At 35.0% G+C, this 25,143-nt stretch overlaps 1 protein-coding gene across 3 annotated transcripts in view; it reads right to left on the bottom strand.

The window, feature by feature from the left end:
- LOC111057564 (neuropeptide CCHamide-1 receptor) overlaps nucleotides 1-25,143 on the bottom strand; it is a 169,990-nt gene that overhangs the window by 5,043 nt on the left and 139,804 nt on the right. For 2 of the 3 annotated variants that reach the window (XM_039438846.1, XM_039438831.1), the window contains exons 2-3: nucleotides 9,371-9,477; nucleotides 1,448-1,529 (exon numbers count right to left, since the gene is read on the bottom strand). The gene's annotated coding sequence lies outside the window, so the exon portion shown is untranslated. The remainder of the gene's footprint in view (nucleotides 1-1,447; nucleotides 1,530-9,370; nucleotides 9,478-25,143) is intronic. The other variant, XM_039438839.1, reaches the window with a different exon arrangement.

The following is a 25,143-nucleotide window of genomic DNA, read 5'->3' as shown; positions in this document are numbered from 1 at the left end:
TTTCGCCATTTATTTTCCTATGAAATTCTGTATCGAAATCATGTATCACATGACCACCTTCCCATTTGAAATGAAGTTGGATTCAGAATGAAGTTGAATTCGAAGAAGTTGGATCCGAGATGGCGGACAGAAGTTTTAAAGCGACAGAAAGTTTTTTTCAATTGGAATAGGATTCCCATGGAACCTACTACTGTAATATCATACTTGTGAAAGATATATTTAGCTGTTTTATGTAGTTATTCTCACCAACACTGTAGTGTTGAGAATCTCAAAGATTAATTCAACAGTTCATGAGCGAGTTCTTCAACCCAGGGGTCTCTAGTAATTATGTCTTGGTTGAAGGATAAAAAACCTTCCTTCAAGCGCAAACTGTTTTAAAATGTATTATAAATATTGTGACTGTCATTAGTTATCCATCATCAGTATGGAAACTTTAAGATGAAATATTTATTGTGAGAATAAAGTAACAGCTGTTATTCCAGAAGTGAGTCTGAGTTTCTTTTCAAGTTTCAAAATTTTCAATAATTAATACAGTATTTCAAAGTTATCAGTAATGATTTGGTGGAATATTTTTATTGAAATTTGGTTATTAACTTATCTAAGTTCCAAATTCCTAAATATTTTGGACTAAATGTTTTGAAGTAATAAACATAACCTATTTTTGGAAAATGTCTATCCAAATTTGGGAAAGGAACAGTTTTGGGCTTAAATCCTGTTGTTTCTTTCCCAATCATTCATAGTTGAGAATTATATTGTATTTATCAATGTAAAAATAGAATAAATGAATAAAAATAAAACAAATGAATGAATTCATTCGTGACTCTTGTGAAATGTTTTTTCTCATCTATTATCATTACGAAGAACATTATTTGACCACATCAATAAGTTTTACCAAGGCATAAAATACTATTTTTATTACCATGGGTGCTACAATGCTTGATCAGAATGTGTGCTGCATGCTTCATTAAATATTCCGAGTTTGTTAGATATTCATTCTTTTCAATTATTGTGCTTGAATACTTCAGAGCGTTGTCCGCTTTATTTTTTTTCGTCAAAATACTGTAGAATTGAAGAGAAATGACTGCTGAATTGAGTTATGACTGTGAAATATATGAAATTGAATTGATTGTTGAGATTGGGAATTCCATTCCGTTTATTTTGTAAATGTGGGGGATCCAGCACGCGGACTGTATCTTTTACATGCCTGCGTGTATAGAGCCTACTCATCAGCTTTATGCTAGAACCAATACTGGTTGAAGAGCATTTCATGTTCAAGCTTCAACATCAACTGAGTAACTGAGTGTAAACATGTTCCTATTTAGGCCTACCCGCCCTCAGGCGGGAGGTGTACACAGCTAACGCCGTATATTTAACTAATACTGCTCTGCATAGTACAAAAACAAGACCAGATTTGTTTCTACTTAGATGGTTTGTTTGTATTCCTCACCTTCTCAGTATCATCCAATAAGGCTACAAATCTCACAACCGGCTGTTATTTCCATCAAACCTCATGACTGAAACAGCGCTAGCTGGAAAAGCAAGACAATTATTTTTGTACTACAAGCATAGTGGTGCCAGACAAGCTACGTATTAAAAACTTTAAAACTTATGAACATGTCTATTCTAAGACGTATTTGTGTAATTCTGTATAAATATCCATACTACTGAGAATTTGTCTATGAAGTTGTGATTACTTGCTAACATTCATGTTGTTTAGTCTTTATAACCAAATGGATAGAATTTTCAATCTCAGGTTTCACATACATATTCCCATCACAATCATCTAGTTTTAAAATCGTGTGTTGTTCTTATACGAATTAGTATAGTTGGATTTCCTGTTGAGGAATATATTATTTTTTAGGTGAGAGACGGAGTAGTGTGATTTTTTAGGAGAAAATTATACGTTCGTATGAACCTGATAATGAGTTACCCAGGATTATAGGACAAGGAAAAGTTCGCAAAATTGAATTAATTCCTGTTTATCATTCACGAACATCCATATCCAAGATAGATATTAGCAAGAATACTAATACTGAAACTGAAAGAAGTTGAAATTTTCATTTCAATGACCAGTGGTGTAACTCTTCTTGGCTATCATGTATTTCATGAATATTGGAGAGTAGGCCTATGTTGTAGCCTCCATTCAGATGCAGTTGTCCAAACGGTCATCGGTCAGCCTATTTCTATTTCATTTGTTTCTTATAATTTTCATACTTGAAAAAGATGCTTCACACAAAAATGTAGAGTTGAACATTGCCCTAATTTCAATGCAACTCTAATCGCAATTGGATACTTTTCTTTGGGGACTGGAGGCCAGAAATGTCCTGTGGTATAGCGAAAGACAAGGTAATTTAAAAAAAAAAACACTTCATTTAAACTCCTCCAAAAAACATTTGCTTGGAAATCAAACAACACAAAGCTTGGAAATCTCCTGCATCAATCCCTGCAGAAGGAGAGAAGATGAACTGTGCCTCAATCAATATGATTTTGAAATTTTGGAATCGTTGTCTCAACTAATAATTTCCACGCATTCTTAGTTAATGCTGGGGTGTTTTAGAGGATTATTCTCTAACAGACAAAGCATTGTGTCTAGATTTTTTTTGTTCTTAATAATAACGATACATCCCAAATAATTGCACCAATCATTACTACTAACACGAGCCACTTAAAATTACTCTGTGTCGCGATCGACTGTTTAGCTGTATACTATAATAATAATAATAATATCGAGTGACCTGGCTGGCTCAGGTCTGGTGTCAGAGTTTTCAGGTTGCAACTGATAAATTTCAGGGCCTCTGACATGACCTAACGACTGCTTTTTAGGCAGCTGTATACTGTATACTGCATACTGTATACTGTATACTGCATACTGTATACTTTATACTGTATACTGCATACTGTATACTGTATACTGTATACTGTATACTGTATACTGTATACTGTATACTGTACTAAGATCCACTGCTTCAGATTGTAACTATGGTTTTACCTGCCGTGCAAATAAGTAGAGTGGACTGAGGCGCTGCAGTCTCCAGTATGCTAGAGCTGCCTAGTTATTCTGGTTGTTCATCATCTCAATCCATCTTCCAAGCACAAAACAATAGGAAGATGGTCGTGATGGAACCATCCGCGAAAAAACCCAATCTATTTCTTGTTCGAGACGTGAATCTCAGCATTGTGCTCCTCGTTAGTACTACGTATCATTACCAATGTGATCCCATCCGCAATTGTGATGATCGGCAATGTTATATTCGGCTGATGATGGTGTACAACCCCAAACAATTCAGGCAATAATTTGTGGAAAGGGCACTAGTTGGAGCACTACTTGGGTTTGGCTGAATCGAGTGTTCCTCCAACCACAGAGACGAGACAATTGCCTGTGATATCTGGGCAATAGCAGGCAGGCAGCAGGCCTATGCATTGGTGTGAGTGAGTGGCAAGATTCGCGTCGCATTCAACAAAGCGCGCTCCGCTGACAGACAGAAGCTCATTACGCGCGTCGTGTGATGTCGCCTTCGTCTGTCCGCCTACCACTGCACAGTGCACACCACAACAACCATCAACCACCCCTACCCTTCCATGTTCATTTGCTTTGTTCTGCCGCAAACTCGTGTATCTCTCTCTCCTATCCGAATCCGATTGAATGTACCCTCAAACTCCACTATCAGCGATTCTCTGCACTCTCAAACTGATCGAACCACCCAGAAAGCATGAAAATGGCTAGTAGGTTATGTATCCGCCAGCGATTCAACCGCTATATACTCCATCTGAATATTCAATGTTATCGGAGATAATATAATGTTTTGCTCTTTCAGGGCTTATAACACTCCAGCAATGTATCATAAAAACTTATATGCTTATCGTTTGTTTGTAAAGCTTTGAATTCTCTTTGAAATGATGTATTATTTTACTATTCCAAGTTTTCCTTTCATTGTTATAGCAGCTTCAATGTAGGGGGTGAAATTTTCATTGCTGCAGCAATTGATCGTTTGACACTGACATTTGAAATGGGTGGCTGTGACATAATTTTCGACTTTGCAACTCAATTTGGACAGGTAAGTAGGTGAACATAGCAAAAGTGCGCATCTTTATCCGCTCTGTTGATGGTGTGGAACCGCTGAGTTGACACTTGTTACAGCATTGAAAATTTCACCCCCTACATTGAAGCTGCTATAACAATGGAAGGAAAACTTGGAATAATGAAATAATACATCATTTTAAAGAGAATTCAATGCTCTACAAACCTACGATAAGCATAATTTTTATAATGCATTGTTGGAGAATTATAAGCCCTGGAAGAACAAAACATTGGATAAAAACCTTTAATTTTAACACACCTTCAAGAGCTAATATCTCGGGAACTGTTGAGGATTTCACGAAATTCCACGAATCGAATAGTGTTGAGAATTTATGAAGCTTCATTTTTGAATGATTAGTTATGTCTGTCGAACTCATTGTTCTCAAGATATGAGCGTGGAAGAAAAACGCTGAAGAATGCAATTTTTAAATCACCCCTTCCCCTTAGAACATGAGTTCTCAAACATGAGTTTTTGAAGTCAAAAATTCTGTTTAAAACATTCCCTTCAAATTCCTTGTCAATTGGTCTATTGTTGCAAAAATGGAGATTTCACACTCAACACTAAAGCTGCTGCAAAAGGAGTAGGAAAATTTGTGAAAGTGTGAAATCATACATCAAATTGAAGAGAATTCAATGATTTATAAGCTCATAATCAGCATGGATTTCTTCGGTCGATTATTATAAAGTTATGAAAGCAAAAATAGAAAAAAATGGTGGCAAACGTGTTTTTTCAAAAATGTCAAACCTTCAAGAGCAAATATCTCGAAAACTAGAGGAGATATGGAAAAGTGGGATGAATATTGTAGGAAATTTATTATGTAAGCTTCAATTTGTTATATGACAGTTGAGTCATTAGGATGCATAGTTACTAAGTTTTATGCGAGAAACCAAAAAATTATACCTTTAAACCACCCCCATCCTCATAGCACAGGGGGTAGGGGTGGGAATTTTGCTATGTTTACCTCCTTACTACCCTAAACAGAACTGTGGGGTCAAAAATTGTCTTCCCAACTTTTCCCTCTATACCCTTTTTTGACCATTCATTGCCTGGACTAATAGGTGTATTCAGTTCCACGAAAATATGATTTGGAAATTGCTTGAAAATTGCTAATTACATTCGAGCACAATATTTTTCTGCTGTTTGCTTCATACCGTAGAAGTGATATATCGTTGCATGGGAGAAGTAATGCGATATCAGTTTGCTGTAAATATTGAGAATATTGATTCATTAGTTCTTTTCGTGGATGCAAGGCCTCATATTCTCTTGAATGGGATCTGGGAAACGTTTATTTGTACTTGAAAGTGGAGAGATATAGAAGAATAGAGAGAAAATAATAGAGTTCTAGAATTATGTTCCCACACTTATTACAATGATATGATATTGTTTTTAATAGTGTGTATTCATTTTTGTTATTTTCAATGAAATTATTTATTCCTTGAAAAGTATGGCATTAATTTTTCCATTACCATAAGCAATAGGGCACTCACAGCTCAAAAAATAGTAGGTGCAGATTCACCCCTACGAAGCATTTGTAACGGGAAGATCAAACGTGATCTGTACTCGAGCATCTGCAATGAACAGTGGATATTGGTGTACGATTATTGGGAATTGAAAATTATCCAATCCAATCCTAGATTATGTTCATAAAGTAGTGTATTTATTTTTATATTTATTTCTCTTTTCGGTATACCGATGCATCAAGCTGCATCAGAGTCTAGTAGTTTTTATTATCAGACTATCTGAGAATAATTCACTTTCATTGTGAATTTTCGATTCTCTTCGGGGATGATTAGTTTCAGGAGAGAGATTAAACTTTTCATAATAATAGAGAGTTGATATAATATGGCCAAATGGTAATTCTCTCTGGAGAGTTCTTTCTTTGCAAATCTGAACTCAAACCTGGCTGGTTTATCTTCTTGGAATCTAATCTGCGAAAAGAGCATGCTTGGTTAATATGCAATTTCACTGCAGCATCTTGGACTACCGCGGCCCGAGTACTCAACAGGAAATCTCGCTTAGAAATAGGCGACAGTAATAACTTCAAGTTAAAGTACGACGAAAGCACTCAAGACACTGACCTCCTCTGTTCCCAACCCACCTGCATTTAATCATATCTCATCCTCTTGAGATGGAAATGATGTTCCAGAAAATCTAAAATTGTAATATCGAAAATTCTGCAGGAACTGACTAGTCAGCCATGTAAATGGCAAGGGAATGAGTACCTGATTAATTTCGTGTACGAGGTAGCTTTGTAATTCCAATCTTCCCACATTTATCCTATGGTGACTGTAATCCATTACAATAAATCCAAGAAATTTATTTCTCTTGAAAGAAAGAGAAAATTAATAAAACCTTCTCACATAACCAAGTTTTTCAATATTCCCCAATGACTAAAAGAGTTAAAATTATATGATAATTTCAAAACTCTCCTCAACCCTATCTACAGTAGCTGTTCTATTGATATTTTTCTTGTGGTATAATGAGCCAGAGCACAACCATAATATAATTTTATTTGGAATATATTCTGTTCAGTGCGAGAAAAAGTGAAGACTAGCTCAAATATTATGAAACAAAATAATATACTCAAATACAATGCAAATGGTAAAAGGGAATCGATTAATTCACTGCTCAACGCATAGTTCAAAATGATGAGAATGATTTCTTATTTGTGTGTTAATTCTAGTATCAAGAACTTAGTTTAAAGATTGCACATTCAAATTCTAAAGGAGACTCGGATCTTTTTTTCGAGTTGACTCGTTTCTCCATTAACATATTCATAACAATCGTTCCTGCTATTTTTCGAAATATTTCCTATTTCATCTAAATTTTCCACAGAGGATTAGAAGGTGGTGAATTAACGCTTTTTGAAATCCCTGAAGAGAAATTTCCAGATAGAGGCTTTTGTTTGGAACACAACATTTCATGATGAACCGTTTTATAGGTCTGAGATTGCAAAAACGCTTCTCCTGCGGCCTCGAGAGAAAAAGCTATCTACTAGCTGTCGTTCAACGATGAATTGCAGTCTATCAAGTGCAAAATAACAAACTATGAATCTCAGACAAGCCCTCCGTGAGAACGATCGTTTCTCTCCGGAATATTGTACATAGAGTTCCATTCGTTTCACGAGTCATAGTTCGATTTTCTTGTTCTCTGTGATTTTATCTCTCAATATGTGAGCAATTCTGTGGGAGATTCGAGAGTTCATAGAGAAGAGGAATCATTATTTTCTAACGTTTAAATTCCAAACATAAGATGTCTTTGAGAAATGTTTCCTTTCGTCTGTAGATAATCTGCATCGCATTAAGATTTGTATCAACCATGAGATAATAACAATATTGTATTATGCTCAAGTTCTCAATAAGTATTCAATATTAGCACTATGATAATGAAACTTAATATGAATATTTTCAGAAAACTATTAAGATCACATTCAGTTAATATTGATAATTATATTTTATTTCGGGTGTAAGTATATTGATAAGAAATCCTTACTAATTACAAAAATTCACATGAAGGTTATTGGAAGGTAATAAACACTGAAGCTAATTCTGTTCACATGAGTTCATGTTAAGATTTATTTTTAAAACCAAATACATAGCTTAATTACAAAGCATATCATTAACATCAGTAATATTTCCATGCAGTCCTTTCAGCCATTGAGATTTCACTGAAAACCTTGATTTTCTATTATTATTTCTTTTCAGAATAAAGTAGATATTCCTGGTAACAGATGTTTTGATGTTTTATGAGTATAATTGTGGATTTAAGTGAAATTTAATTTAGGATTAATTGTATTTTGAAATTGATTAATTTGAAAAACTCAAAATTGTAGTAGTAAATCCACATTTTTCGGAATCAAAATGGTGTGTGAATTGAGTTATTAATTTTACATAACTTCTAGACTGTGTATTCAAAATTAAGGTTTAGAGCAGTTTTGGGCGAATGCCTGTTGTTTTCACCTGGATTGTATTTTTGTATAATTTATGAATGAATAAATATGAATATGAACCTCATAAAGCTCATGACTAGTCCTTACAGATAAAAATAGAGCATAAAGTAAAATTTCAAAAGAAATCCGTCATTAAAATCCCAATCAAGGAACTCATTCATCGAACTTAATGGTTTACTGGATCATGATGAGTAATAAAAAGCCCAATTAACTTCAATATTCATTAGCTCAGCCGGCAATTGCTCAATTAGTAAGCAGTGGGTCAGTTCCTATTTTATTACTGAGAAACTGCTTATTAACGAAAACCAAACAACTGGGTCGGAATTTCGTATGTAATACCCATTTTATATCTCATGCAATGTACAATCTGTATGATTCACAATTCTTTGAATTGAATGATCAAGCAATGTATTATTGGATTATTGAGCTACCTAGCTCAAATTATCTATAGGAATTTGCCGGACGTCATCAGGGAGGGTGAGGATTGCAGCGACGTGGTCTATAAAAGAGGTTGGTCGAGTGGCTTTTTGGCATAGGCTGGATTGGAAGTGAGGAACTGCTCCATTCACCGTACATCTAGTATAAATCACCAGCTCAATTTAATTAAAATATAACTTTTTCACTTCATTGCTGGTCTTAGGTTCCCTTACTCACCCACTTGTAAATTTATAATTAACTCTGCTCTGCTATTGATGATGTATTTTTTGAATAAACTATGAACAGCAGTTACTTTTTCTATTTATATGGGTTGTATAAAACATAAAGTTAATACTTCATAGCACAGATGTGCTACATGAATACATGTTACTCTATTTTCATGCAAGAACTCTCCCTCATTCACAGACGTAAGATAGTCTTCTTGGGGGAATTCCACGCCATCTATATACTAGCATTAATGTAATAATGTATCATTTTCTATTTCAATTTATGTATTCTATTTATAATTGAATTTATGAAATTTTACATTTTTTTTGTAATGCAATGTGGAAAATAAATTGATTTGATTTTAATTTGATTGTTAGTGTGTCATTTAACCATAATTCCATCCATAATATTTAATGATATATTATTCATTCAGATGTATCATTGATGTATGTTATAAATGTATGTTATTGAATTCATGAGCGTGCTGGATTTGGGTAGAAGCAGTGGAGCTGTATGTTCTGAGCTTCTGACCCGTTTGAATCCATGCGTTATTTCTAACTCTCTCAAACTTGGAGGCACCTTCACCTTTCTATCATGTTTCACCCCTGGGCAATGACATTGAAAGACGATATATCATAGTATGAACTATATGTGTACTTTGTTTGTAGTAATTAGTATTCGATTTGCATCAACCTACCTCAAAAATGGAAGAATTCCAATAGTTCATTTTTTTAAATTTCCCAGGATTGAGTTACTTCTTTGGTTCGAGTTCGAAGAATCACCATTGAAGCAGTACAAATATCCCTGCAAAACAAAGATAATAAGCAGCTATAGTCAGTGATTCAGGACTTGGTATGATCTATTATAATCACAATCATTACTGATGGAGGGTAGGAGCCCTGTGACAGGATTATTTTGTCATTCGTACAATTAAAACTCACTCCAAACTGTAGGCCATTCCAGCCACAGCTCCACTGTCAGTTGGGTTCCACATCAAAAATGCTTCACAGTCCGTGATGAGAAAATCATCACACGTGGACACGAGTAATTCAAATTCAACACGAACGTTGTTTCATTTACTCAAACATCGATCGAAGAGAGTGTCATCAATGACTCGTTGCAAAATTGAATCTGGTAGAAAATTCAAATGCTGTGAAAAAACCCAGGTTGGAAAAACATGATGTTCACTTTTTTGAGCAAGTGAGCTTATCGATGTCGTATGTTTCTCAGGGAAAAGCTTACAAACTTCATTCAGAATGATGCTTTGCTATTCATGTGATGAGTTTTGTTCTCTTCCATACAAATTCATCGGAAAATTCTTCAACTATTATTCCATGTTATGTTTAGAATGATTGATTTAATGTGCATGATATTTCTTTTTCAACGATATTGCCAATGAAAGGGCAAATTATTTCACCAGTTGTTTTCATCAATAAATTGATTAATGTTGTTTATTGTACATTGCCATAGTGAATTGAGGTGAAAATATTTCAAAATCTAATTCATTTTGCGATCAAATATTTATCCCGCATACGCAAGCTTCTTTTCCAATTACGAGAACTTTCGATTGATCTGTCATCTGTCGAATGAAGTGGGAATCAATTGGAATTGGAAAACGATATAGTTATTGTAATTGAAAATCGTGAGAGGAGAATAATAATATTATTCATGATCTGATACTGTAATGTTATTCCGTTGACAGTAGCCATCTCTCATCAATGCCTGAAATATCAATGATCAAGGAATGAGTAAACCCAAGGGGATAATATTAACTGAGTGTTGATTTATTTTTGACTGAACTTATCAATTGAATGGATAACCTGAGTAATTGGAGAAAACTGGTATTCAGTCACGAATATTCTGCCTACCACTTCCAATTAATTCCCTTCAATAATTATTTATAATTACAGTATTTTGATAAGATAAGAATTATTGCCAAACAGATTGATAAGAAAATATTGAAGCTTCACAAAGTTGAATTTCAATTCTAATTTGTCAGTCAGAGCAACCAGATAGTGAAAAGAAAATAGAATACATTTCTTTCAATGAATATATTGTTCTCTGATGCGACTATCATTGTTCTGATCAATTATATTGTTGACATAGACCTTAAAGTTGCTTGTAATCGCTCTTTTCATAGTAGCTATTGAAAGAAAAAATCAGTTGAGAAAACGAGATTGAGCAATTGGAATCATATTTGAAGAGGAAAATTATTAATTTAAGAACTGACACATTTGAATCTGAATGGAAAACTATATATACTTTTATAACAAGACTTATTTTCCAGAAACTACAAAAACCCATCCAAGTCTGACCCATTCATCAACTTTGAATTAAGAGAGATACCAGCTGAATCGTCCAACAATTGCCACAAACTCCTGCGTGACGAGGAATTTGAACGAGGAGACTTAAATGGCGACTAAAAATGACAGATGCATTAATTTGAATAACGACTCTCAACCAGTATAACTTGAACATGGAGGCTTATCAAATTTGTTCAAGAGTCTCGAAAACTCAGGTGCTCAAAATTCTCTCTTGTCACTTGATATTATTTATATGGATATTAAATTGATGAGATTTCATTTTAAAAACGATTTGAATGAATATTTAAGATATATAAATATATATATATATATATATATATATATATATATATAAATATATAAATATATAAATATATAAATATATAAATATATAATATATAAATATATAAATATATAAATATATAATATATAAATATATAAATATATAAATATATAAATATATAAATATATAATCTCTTTCCTGTATAGGGCTACTTGTAATATAAATATAAAGAAAATAATTGAAAATCTCAGTACCCTTTTTTAAAAATATTTTATCACGACATGTTTCGGTCAATTATGCCATTTTCAAGTGATATGAATTAAATAAATAAATACTAATGGAAGACTCTTATTTTGATCATATGTTAGTGTATTCATATGTTTTTATGAACTAGGACTGTAAATTTTGGGTTCAAATTCGCATGATTCTATCAAAAATGGGGTTATTGGTGTCTAATTGGATCAAGTTTATTATTTCATCTCTGTTTAATTTTGCTGCTTTATAAATATGAAATTCTTCTTTGACATTCAGTTTTTGACTTTTATTACCATGATTAAGTATTTTCATATTGGAATTTATATCTGTAAAATTTTGGCCTGAATCTATCAAGTGTTCAGCAAATGCCGACTTTTGTGTATAATTTTTAGATTTTAGTGCTTGGATATGTTCTCGAAACCTGATATGGAAATTTCTACCCGTTTGCCCGATATAGAATTTGTTGCAATCACTACATCTAAGTTCATAGATACCAGATTTTTTAAACTTATCTTGCTGTACATTTAAATTTGATTTCTTTTTTATCAGTTCGAATGCATTATTTGTTGTCCTATAACCTAGAATGAATTTATTTTTTGTGAAGGTTTTTCTTATAGCTTTATTAAATTTTGTGTTATATGGAACACAAATTGATAAATATATAAATATAAATATATGAATATATAAATATAAATATATAAATATATAAATATATGAATATATAAATATATAAATATATAAATATATAAATATATAAATATAAATATATAAATATATAAATATATAAATATATAAATATATAAATATAAAATATATATATATATAAAGAATATATTTGTGTTCCATATAAAACAAAATTTAATAAAGCTATAAGAAAAACCATTACAAAAAATAAATTCATTCTAGGTTCATTCTATAAATATATAAATATATAAATATATAAATATATAAATATTAAATATATAAATATATATAAATATATAAATATATATAAATATATAAATTATAAATATATAAATATATAAATATATAAATATATAAATATATAAATATATAAATATATAAATATATAAATATATAAATATAAAAGCTTCCAGGGATGAAATATCCTAGAACATCCACCTAACGAATCTTGAAACTTTAGTATGCAAGTATCACTTTGTTAGTTCTATTTCTTCACATCCTTTCATAAATCAATGGTTAATATGCTTAATCATACAGTTTAATCATTCATCTTTTTTAATGACAAGTATCAGTATGAACATACAGTATTTGGGCATCTGCAGAATCGATTACCATACCAGAAATATTATTATTGTTCCAGAATTTTTAAGTCACCTGAAGACTCGATAATGTCATCAGTGGTTTGCCCTACTACACGAAACATTATGGAATAGTAAGGGCAATAAGCATGGTTTTCGATTATTTCTATCATTCTGGACCTAAACTTGATTGAATTATCATAAAGTTGTGGCTGGTTACTAACTAGTATCACTATTGGAAAACATCATCATTATACGAGCAATAAGTTACTGATAGTATTCAATAGAGGAAGGAATATTCACATTTATCCATATTTTATTGTTTAATATATGAATCTTCATATTCATATTAGTCTAGAGTTATTATAGTGTTCTACATTTATTTGAGAGCTCCTCGTATTTTTGTTGGGGATTTTATCCTCCTCAAATGCTTATTTCTCCTTTGAAGTTATCAAGTTCAACGGCTATTTTTGTCTTATTCGAGTCCAAGTGAATGAGTAAAAACATTAGAGTTACAAGAATACAAAAATAATCTGTGTAGAAACATTAGAAATGGTCTGTTCCACAATAAGATTGAGCTTACCGGCTTTTTCAATTCCCCAGTCAAGAGATTGGATAGAATCTCTGCAAGTTTTCTCCCAATAAAAATTTCAAAAGTGGAGGAAGTTTGAATTGTTTAATAGAACCCGCTTACCCCTTTTCTTAAGTCGGCTCACGAGGAAACTTCGCCACAGAAACTTTCTTTTAGAAGCTTGTAAGTCTATCCTGAGCATCCTGCCATGCTCATAAGAATATCATCCAGAAACTTTCGAAATAATCCTTTGCACTGTCACAAGCTATTTTGAATGGATGTGGGACGGTTGACTTTGTATTCAGAGTCGGGCTCTGCAAAATCAATTCACAACAATGAACTAATTATATGACCGTTGATCTGTATTCAAGAGGCGTTATCATGGTTGACCACAAACCCTCGTAATGAAAATTAATCCATGAATGGAATTCGCCGTTTTGAGACTCATCCAATTTGCTCTGCATTGCTTTGTGAAGACTGCGGGGTGGATTCTCAATTGCAGTTTACACTATTCAAACGACTCAGAAATTGATGGAATTTCTCCCAAATTCCTTTCCAAACTCGAATGCAATTGTCACTGGCTTGTCGAACACAGCATCAAAGTTTTATAAACCTAATAGCACCAATTCAAGGTTACAGTATAATTTGTCCCGCTCCAAATAAAATAGGGAGCTGCTATTCAGCGCTCTCACCATTTTTGTTGATTGTATGTTATAGGATTCATCACACTGAAATCCACATTATGGAAGTGAAGAACATCCTATTATATGGATATAAATGAGTAATTGAATTTTTTTTGAATGCTTTGAATAATTGCATTTATTATAAATATAGGTTTTCGAGGTGATTGACAGCATTTAATTTGGAATTCCGTTCAATAATTATTCTATTTGAGTTTTCTGGGTCATTTCTTCATTATGTTTGTGGAAATAAATCATCCTCAGTAATAGTATGGGGCGACATTACTATAGGAGAGTTGCAATAGGTTAGTCTATGCTCAAAAAGTACAACTTCCCACTAAGATCCAGATTTTGCAAGAGGAAGTTGGCACAGACCAGCAATCTACCAGTAAAGCTGTATGGTTATGAAACTGTGTCCAACATCTGTTGATAAAAAATTCAAAGTGAATGGTTCGATAGCCGATCTCTCAAAGGCATTCGACCTTATCAATGTAGAGATCATGTTGAAAAAGCTGCAATTGTATGGATTCGATGGCGCCGTGTTCAGATGTTTTTTTTCCAACCTCAACGAAAGGTATCAGCAGGTTGTCATTGACTCTCATACCCATGAGTTCCATTCAGAATGGATGAAGACGAGAAGCGGGGTCCCCCAGGGGTCAGTACTGGGTCCTCAGCTTTTGATTATAAATAATAAAAAAATGTATTGACTTTCCATGTATTTATGTTCTAAACTACGAGCGTCGAGATGGGGTTTGGAGAGAAAAAAATATATATTGACTTTTCATGTATTTATGTTCTGTATTTCATTGACTTACGATATTGATAAGTCCAAATACCCCCTAATAGGAGGTCAGTTGATGATATAATAATAAAAACATGAATAAAACGTGGTCTTCAAACACATAACGAATTAGAAAACTCAGAACTACTATGAGAGGGATGTAGAAAAGTATCATAGGAGTCAAGCAAACAGATAGGAAGTCAAAATCATGGATAAGAATTCAAACAAGAATGGAAGATGTGGAGAAGATAAAATTAGTGGAGCGAATGGAATTGGGCTGGATACATTGTAAGGACAATCGATGGAAGATGAGCAAAAGCGATTTTGGACTGGCAACCAATTACCTACAGAAGAAGCATAGGATGGCCTCCATATAGATGGGACAACAATTCATAAGAGTGTGCGGCGGAGCAACGTGGCAACATGTTGCAAGAGAACGGTTAGAGTCGGTAGAGAATGAAGATTGTCTACGAGGAAGTATGGCTCTAGAGAAATTGAAAAAACCTACTCGAATGGAAAAGGATATTTTCATCCTTAATTTTAATGCAGCAGAAGCTCATTATTGCATACAGAACATTGTTTGTATTATGATGTATGATAACTATTACTTGCTGCATTTATGGAAATGTAAATATGTAAAAGAAATGCAAGAAGAGGGTTATTTATTAATTTGCTTAGTAATGGTATCCTTATGAGATGAATCAGAATCTTTGGTCATTGGATCCTTGGGTGGGATTCACAATCTATAACAAATCCATAATATTACTTTGCTTTACATCATGGATTTCTGTTGTTGGTTAATATATTTAACTAGACTATCCATTTTTCACAAATTATGATGAATTTTTTGAATGATCTATTTTCCACAAATTATGATGTGAATGAATTGAATGTTGATGAGAAAGCCAGTTTTAGACTTTATTTAAAATTTATTCAGATTACTTTCATGTGTAGGCTACTACTCATGCATTCACCTCGTAATCGAGTTGTAAGTGGAATAATAATATGTAACAATATACAATAGAGTTTAGAGAAAGATGGATGCTGATCCGAAACGGAACAAGAAAATATAACAGGGAAAATCCACTATTTTCCTGTTTTGAATACTGTTTCCGATCAGTCTGTGGCAAGCTTTGGCTTTTCCAATTTTCACTTTATAAATGGAATATTATGACTGTGTAGGATGCACGCATCTTTGAAATATGCATGTGTGCTTCAATTCAAATCCAGATCTCAATGTATTGAGCGGAAGAAATGAAATAGGCTATGATGAAAATTTTTACATAGACCCATCTGTAGTCTGAACTGCATTCAAGAGTCGGAGATTGAACATTCAAGTCCCTATTGATATTGATTGAAGCTCAGATTGGATCTACTTCCTTTTCCCCCTTAGTTCATTGACAGTATGCCATTCAGCGTTTCCGTGCTATTCTACTCTCAAGTTAGTAATAGAAGATCCTGCTGTGTCATTCATCTAGAATTTCCAGGGAACTTTGCAGAGACACACAGGTTATGCTTAAATTCTTCTGACTCAGATCCAAGGTAATATATATATGTAAGTCTATTGTTGTGTATAATGTCTTCTCGAATCATTTCATCATTCACTTGTTATCAACAACAATCTTAGACTTATAAAAAATTATGGAAATATAATAATCATATATCAAAGAACAAGCATTCTTTTCATTAATAGCCCCTAATATTGAAGATTCAATTGGTTTGCTGCATGGATGATACAGCAAGAATCTTACTATAAATGAATAAAGAGAATCTTACTATAATATTTGAACTATTGCTTACTGTTTCGCAATTCTTGAATTGGAATGAGAAGCTATGAAATAATATTATTTTATCAGTTTACTCGGTTTTTTCTAATAGATAAGCACTTGATAAAATATCATTTATTGGTGGAGTTAAAATTATCCTACATGCCTTTTATAATCACTTTTCTGAATATTTTTCAACTTTTCATCAATACTGGGACGTCTCTTTGCCGTGACGCCCTAGAAGGACACCTAGCTTATCCTAGATGTCACGTCTTTCTTCGATTACATATTATACAATATCGGGGACCGAGCTTCGCTCTGGAGTACAAAAGCATAAAAAATCTATTACAAAAGAAAAAATTGTAATAACATTCATACAGAAATGTTCTATCTAATCACAGTAAATTGAGATTAATTCCCAGAGGAATGCAAAAAGTTCCCTCACAAAGGCCCAGTTTCATAAAAACCGGTTAAATTTTAATCCTGATCAACTTCACGTGAACCAAATCAGAGAAGACCATTTCAAAAAAATGGATCTACTGGAATTAATCGAGATTTAAAATAACCCGGCTTTTTTGCAACCGGCACTAAGTACCTCATTGAATGATTACAAAAGTTCAACAGCTGAGTCATAATTTTGACACGAAAATTTCTAGATAATATTTCTTGCTGATTGATTACACAGCTGGAAATAATTCAGTTTCTCTCCCACACGCATCTTCGGTTTCGACAGACGACGAAATTATCATCTGTTTTCCCAAGGATGAATAATTGTTATCCTTTCCATGTCCTTCAGCGAGTTTTCTCAGGGATGAGACCTAGTGCAGTTGAATCTTTATATTATAAACCTACAATGTTTTGAATTTCGTGAGAATCGTTAGAGCCGTTTTCGAGATCCGGTGAAATACAAACATCTAAACATATAAACAGAAGTTGCTCTTTTAATAGTATAGGATAATATAAGATTACTTTATGATCACTGATTTCACATATGGCAGGAATAATATTTGGTCAAATTTTGTGAAATCACTGTGAAATTCAATTCAATTCAAACTTCATTACCTAAAGAACCAAACCATTACAAAGTTTGCAGTTACATGTACCTCAACCTAGTATTATGAGTCTCCTTTCAACTTTTAACACGAACAAGTGAAATCTAAAGCGCAAGTGCTGGAAATGAAACCTCTGGCATAAAAGTGGAATAAAATTCACTTGTTCGCCAGTAGGAGCAGCTATCCTTGTCATCTATGCCTAATTAGAACTCAAACAATGAGAATGTTCATAGCCTATACATAAAAATTTATAAATCACAAAAATATATAAATTATAAGAAGATATTTTAAATAGTTATCAAAATCATTGAATGGAAAGAATTTATAGGTTTCAAGCAAACAGCTGTATTGCTATCGCTAGATACGATGTCAACAAACTCGAGATTAGATAATAACGGGTATCCAGGCTACAGTTTTGAACAGACAAATGAAAAGGAAAATATTATTGCTATTTAATTAATAATATAGAATAATAATTTTTGAGGTTAGGTTCTTTGGTACTTACTAGTCGGCAACCTAAATAATTGGTCGAGTGGTATAAATTGAGAATAAGCCAGACACCTGTGGCAAATTTAGTTGCATACAAATAGCATTCGCTTAAACTAGGATCAGAGGGTTAGTAACAAGCATGGCATGTCGATGTGAAATCCGTGGGGACTCCCCCCAGTCTCTACTATCACCAAGATTCACAAAACAAAAAAAAAATAAGTTTACAAACAATGATATGAAAAAGAGAAAAGAGGAAAAACAACAAAAAAAAAATATCTTCTGTGATTGTCATGTGAATGTCTTTTCAATCTCTTGATTTGCTGCATGTGAACTATTTCATGCCGCGATGACACATCATTCACCTTCTTCAACTTTAACCGATTCCGTGGTAGTAGAGCCTGAACCACATACGGACCCACAAATCGTTGATCAGTCTTTCTCCTTTTGTAGTGATTCTTTTTAAACACCTTGTCTCCAACTCGAATCTTCCTTTCAATTTCTTCTGCTTTCGTATTATAATGTGTGACTCTAACGAGTTTGTCGTCACATATTTTCTGTCTGACTGGTTCCTGCACTTCCTGATGATCCTTCAATTCTAACGGTGTAACTCCCGTGGTCGAGTGTATGCTATTATTGGTGGCAAATATCGCTCTTGCCATGGCTTCCTTGCCTGCGATAAGCTTATCTGCTTCCAGGAGATGAAGATGTTCCGTTAGTTTACTGTGCAATCTTCCCCATCATCCCATGAGATCGCGGGTGTCCCGTTGTTGTGTAGTGACTCTCAATTCCATATTCTTGAAGTACGGCTTTCACATGGTTATTGCAGAACTCTTTTCCGCGATCCATAACTAATTGGTGGGGAGTCTGATATAATCCAAACAATCGTATTAAATTCACAACTAGACAGTCAGCTGTTTTATTCTCGAGTGTCCAAGCAGTTGCCAATTTGGTGAATCGATCGATTAAAGTGAGATATTTCTCTTTATTATAATGGAATACGTCCACCTCTACAGTATGGAAAGGTTGTTCGGGTGTTGGAGTTAACTGTAATGGTGTTCTGTAGAGTGTTCTATCATATTTAACTCGCTCACATGTCACACATCGACTTAGAATATCACTTACTGTTTTTATCATATTCAGCCAGAAGTATTGTCTTTTAAGATGTTCAACTGTCTCCTTCACTCCTCGATGATTTGTTCTCCCAGTATGATATTGTCTGATAATATCATTTCGACGTTCCTTATCCTCCACCGTTCCTACCTTTTTGGTGCACATGATCATTTTGATATCTCTATTCCATTCAACACCCTTATAGAGCTCTTTGATCTTTTCCACAAATAGCTGGTCTTCTGAGTATACATAATATATTTTCCCTTGTGTTGTCAACTGTCTAATTGTACTGCTAAGTTCATCATCTAACATTTCCGGTGGAATACTAATTGTCGTCTTTCTAATAGGGCCGAACCTATGTATTTGTGTTTCAATAATTCCTTCTTCTTTTTTCTCTAGAATGAGTTGATTCCGCTAATTATTAATGATGTCATGTAATACCTCCATTTCATTCCTTTCGTCAGCATCCAATAATTCCATGTTAAATGATGCTGGGCTCCATTCGTTCGTCGCCGGTTCTCTCAAATATTGGTCAATAACATTTTCCTCCTCTGAATCAACTGACAATGGGTTGATGTTTCTTGCGACAACAATCTGCGACTACATTATCAATTCCTTTGATATGCTCGATTTTAAAATTATACACAGCTAATTTCTCCTTCCACTTTGTTATTCTTGCTGAAGTTTCTTTCAACTTATCTACCCAGAGTAATGGCATGTGATCTGTTAGCAATTCGAACTCATTACCATACAGATAGGGACGAATATTCTCTACACACCATACAATGCCCAATAATTCTCTCTCAATAGTACTATAAAGTCTTTCAGCTGGTATTAATTTCCTACTAGCAAAGGCAACGGGTCTATCCCCCTGTGATAAAACTACACCGATAGCTTCCATGCTGGCGTCTGTTGTCAGTGTGAAAGGTTTCTGTAGATCAGGGAAGTTGAGTACCGGAACTGTACAGATCGCTTCCTTACACTTTGCGACTGCATCCTTCACATCACCTGTTATTTCAAATTTGATTCCTTTTTTAAGTAGTTTTGTTAACGGTTCCGTCATCTGGGCGAAATTTTTTATAAACTTCCGATAATAACCCAACATTCCTAAAAAGGTTCTTACTTCTTTTACATTTTTAGGTATAGGTATTTCTTTGATCCCACTCACTTTCCTATCATCCGATCTCACTCCACTTTCCGATGTAATATGTCACATGAATCTTACTTCTGACTGACACAGCTCAGATTTCTCCTTTGAGACTTTTAATCCAAATTCTCTTATTCGTTTGAAGAGTAATTTCAAATGTTTTTGTGTGCTTCAAGATTTTTACTGAAAACTACTATGTCGTCCATATAGATTTGGATTGCGTCTTCATCCAATCCTTCAAGAAATTCGTCCATAAGCCGTTGAAAGGTCGCTGGAGCATTTTTCAAGCCAAAAGGCATGCGAGTGAATTCATAGTGTCCTCTTTCGTAACTGAATGCTGTTTTTTCCATATCACGAGGATTCATTTTAATCTGATGATATCCAGCTTTCAAATCGAATGTGCTGAACACTCTTGCACCGGACATTCTGTCCAACATATCCTCTAGTCTCGGTAATGGGTATCTTTCTAACGTTGTTCGTTTATTCAATTCACGAAAATCCACGACTACCCTGAATTTTGGTTCCTTTCCAGGCTCGACTTTCTTTGGAACTATCCATAAAGGACTGCAATACTGTGACACTGAATTCTGTATTATTCCTTGTTCTTTCATTTCGTGAATGTGTTCTTTTATTATATTCCTCATTGCATGGGGATATCTGCGAGGTTTTACATATACCGGTACAGTTGAATTTAGTTCGATCGAATGTTGCACTCTCCCTGTAGTCGTTAAGGGTTGGCCCTCTTCATATAATGTGTCTCCAAATTCACACAACACACGTTCCGCAATATTATCTCCTTCTTCTCGAATAACAGATCCCATTAGATAATGTTCTTCCCTGGATAATTGTTCTGTGGTGTGATAGCTTTTCCTCCCTAACTTAATTATCCAACGTCCGTTTTTATATGAAGGCACGTTTTTCACTTTTTCCATTAGATCACAGCCGATTATCATATCATATTTATCACTCACAAACTTTGTCACATGCACACACATGGATGCTTTTATTCCTGTTAGTATGATTAAGCTTAATTCAGTTTCGCCACCCAGTGCTTGTTCCCCAGTTCAAGTTTCCATTCTGCACATACACTTTTCAATTTCCAAATCAGCATTGATTCTACTAGCTGCTTCTAATGACAACAATATGCTATCTGAGCCTGTATGAAATAAGCATTTCACTCCTCACTCTTCTACTAAAAATATAGGCAGTTTACCTTTCTTACATTTGTTCTTATATCTTTCACTGCCTATATGCTCCGTGACTAATTTTCAATCTTGTTTTTCATCACCTTTAGGTTTCACGTTAGGTTCTCCTGGTTTTCCCAACTCCGGCCAGTCTTTTCTTTGAGAGCGTTTATTCTGACGACCATAGCTGCTGTTTCCTCCATCCGATGAATAAGATGTCCATCCTCCGTCTGACTCAGACTCAGAATTCCTACTTCCCGCATGTCTTCTTATCGCGTTCACTTACATTGGCTCTTCATACTCAGCGTAATTCCTCTCTGCCGCTTTTCTGCGATAGATATATGGACATTCTCGAGCGAAATGTCCTTCCTCTTTGCATTCCCAACACTCCCGGCGAGGTCTTGCTGGTTTTCCATCCCGTTCCCGCAGTGGCCTCCTCTCCTGTCCCGTTCCTCTCTCGTTCCTCCTCCATTGGGAAACTGGCTGTGATTACCTATGTTGTTGATTGTATTGATGTCCTCTCATAGGTGATGATTGTTGATCTCATAGCAATGATTGTAGTAGTATTTCTGAAGCCAATTCGTCATAAATGTTTGTTCTCTATACGCTTTCATCCTGGCTATCACTTGAGTCCAAAATTCGCGATCTAAGACCCTTCATCGCATAAGCCAACCGTTTGGCAAATTCCGAGACTGACTCACTAGTTTCCCGTCGTAATTCTAATACTCTGAGTGCACTCGTAGTGACTGACTTCCGCGCGCCTGCATGATGTTCCTTGAGAGCTTGACGTACAAATGTCCAAGTCGAGCTAAATGATGCTCCTATGTCTACTAACACTGAAACGTTAATTCTTGACAAAAAGTATGCATGAATGTTGGCATTTGTTACCTCGTCTATAGAGTTCGCGACTAATATTGGGCATAAACTGCATTCATTCTTTCTAGGAAAAGTTCCAATTCTTTCACCTCCCCATTGAACTGTTTCACTGAGTCAATGATGTTCATGAGGTATTGTACACGGGCTGTTTTTATTTGTTCCATCTTCACGGAAAATTCCAAATCCTGGTTACCCGCTGTGGAAGCCGGGGGGGTAGTATTTTGGTTAGCATTCTCCATTGGGGCCATTGCGAATTTCACAAACGTGACCTAATTTGCACTACACTGAACTCGCGTAATCCACAGGTTGAACGCACTGTATGGAACACTTATACACTGTAAAGATTCAGATTGCCAACCATTCATATGTGGTATGGTGTTTTTGATATTTGTAAGAGCGGTCGCTAAAGTCCCTACTTTGCGAATAAATTCGCAGAAAGTTAAGGCCGTCCGGCTCACAAAATTGCTGGGTTCAAACCGCAGCTCTAGCTCAGTGGTAGATGCATGAATTTTCCAAATATGATTAAACACCACAGGGTTCAATGACTGGTGATCGTTAATTCTTACCGCTGCTTCCGTGAAGTTCTTGAAGAGTACCAATAAGGAAATCAAAAGGATAGTTGATGAAAAATTACCAGTAATCATGTATCCAATCGAGAATAATGAAGACCAACTATGGTTTTTTCTAGTTGATTTTTAAAACGCTCGCTATGAATCTAGGGCGATTCCTCCATGTAGGAAGTGAGGAAGTTCCTACACTTTGATACAGAATAATAATAATGTCTTCACCGTGTATCTATAGGTTATAGGAGCATGCGAATACCTATCAAAATATTATAGAAAATACGGAATTGAAAGATACGGAGCAGTAAGGTTTTGCAACATAAGGTTCGAACCCACTAGAACGTACCAGACACGGACCGTGTCAGACCATGCCAGGCACGTAAAATAACAACTATGCCCACTACAACGGATCAACAGCGTTCTATGCCAGTACATTACGTGTATGGTACGCGTATGGTACGCGTATGATACGCGTATGATGCCCGGTCAGAAGTTGTTGGGAACGCGTCAGTTAGCAAGAGAATGTAGCGGTGAACTGGTTACCAACGCGGTGCATACGCGGTTACAACGGGGTTTGCAGGCGTCACGTGCCATGCAAGGAGCGTTCCGTCACAGACAAAATATACTGGCCGACAAATGTTGACCTGGACGTGCATGGCACGGTCCGTGCTTGGCCGGTGACGGAACGGTCTAATGGGTGCATTACATATCAAATGATGCAAAGAATATTTTTTTGCATGTGTCGGTACGGGCACGGTCATGGTATGATACGTTCTAGTGGGTTCGAACCTTAAGAAAGCTTGTAGCGTTGTAGGAAGTCGTCTAATCCATTCCTACAATTCGACACTAGCGCTTCGCTGCATGCTAAGTGGACGCGGAAGGAACTACTCGTATATGAATGATTGAATAAGGTCCTTCGTAAGTAGCTCCTCAACCACATGGATTATCGAAACGAAATAATCGATATTTGATCCAATCGATTGACTTGCCGACAATGTTTCTGCTTTCTGCAAGACCAAAATTTGGACTTCATTAGACCGAAATTAGACTTCATTTAATGAAGTCTCCATACGGACACGGACAATATTTCAATGTAAATAGTTTGGAGGCTGAGTTGTCGTGATTTACTCCTCTTCTTCCTTCATTAACTGCATTTCTAAATTGAATGACTATTTAGTGGACAATTATTTAACAGGGACATTCATTGAAAAAGCAGGAGTGATCCGTGGTCTAGTGGATAGAGTGCTTGCGTAGCAGCACAGAGATCCCGGGTTCAATCCCACTCATAACCAAAAGTTTTTTAACCAGATCACTCCCGTGTTGTCGGATGGGCACGTTAAACTGTCGGTCCCGGCTGAAGTATGACAGTCGTAAGGCCCATTGACGGCTTAAATGATATATTCAGGCGATGGGACCTTCCCGCAAGGGACTCCCCACCAACAAAAGCCATACGAATTTACTTTTTTTTTTATTGTAAAAGCAGACTAATTCATCTAGTGCTCACTATCCCAGCTACAAAGTGCTTCTGCCGAACGCACCTTTTCGGCTCTTAAACGCATAAAAAAAACACTAGGAATTCAACCATCAAAATCGGCTCAATGGACTAGCTTCCCTGTGTATTGAAAAACAGTATTTCAAGAAATTGATGACAGAAGCAAAATTCTACGACTCTGTCACCAAAATGTTTGCTTCAAAGAAGGATCGACGAATCGAATTAAATTAAAAGTAGACCATGATGTGAGTAACTTATCATTTTGAGTTGTGAACTTGCATTTTGTGTTTATGTAGGCCTAAAGGTGCGTACAGATATACGCGCCGCGAACATGATCAATAGCAATTCACTTTTAATCAGCTGATGTCAAGCTTTTTATACCTATATCTTACCGTTCCTGTAAAAATACAGATATAATCAGCTGATTAAAAGTGAATTGCTCATGATCGCGGCGCTTATATCTGTACGCACCTTTATATGCCAGCATCCATACAACATTTGAATTTGTCTATTGCAGAAAAAGTCAATGTGATTTTTTCCATTGCGACTATACTGGGGAGGGGGGTTGTAGCCCTACTTATACTTTTTGACTCCTACAAGTTCAAAAATCCACAAAGCGCCACTGCTATGAATACAGGTATTAACCAGTTTATCCT

This window comes from Nilaparvata lugens, chromosome 1 (assembly GCF_014356525.2).
Source record: "Nilaparvata lugens isolate BPH chromosome 1, ASM1435652v1, whole genome shotgun sequence".
Taxonomy (NCBI): Eukaryota; Metazoa; Arthropoda; class Insecta; order Hemiptera; family Delphacidae; genus Nilaparvata; species Nilaparvata lugens.
This window is presented reverse-complemented; position numbering and strand designations above follow the sequence as displayed.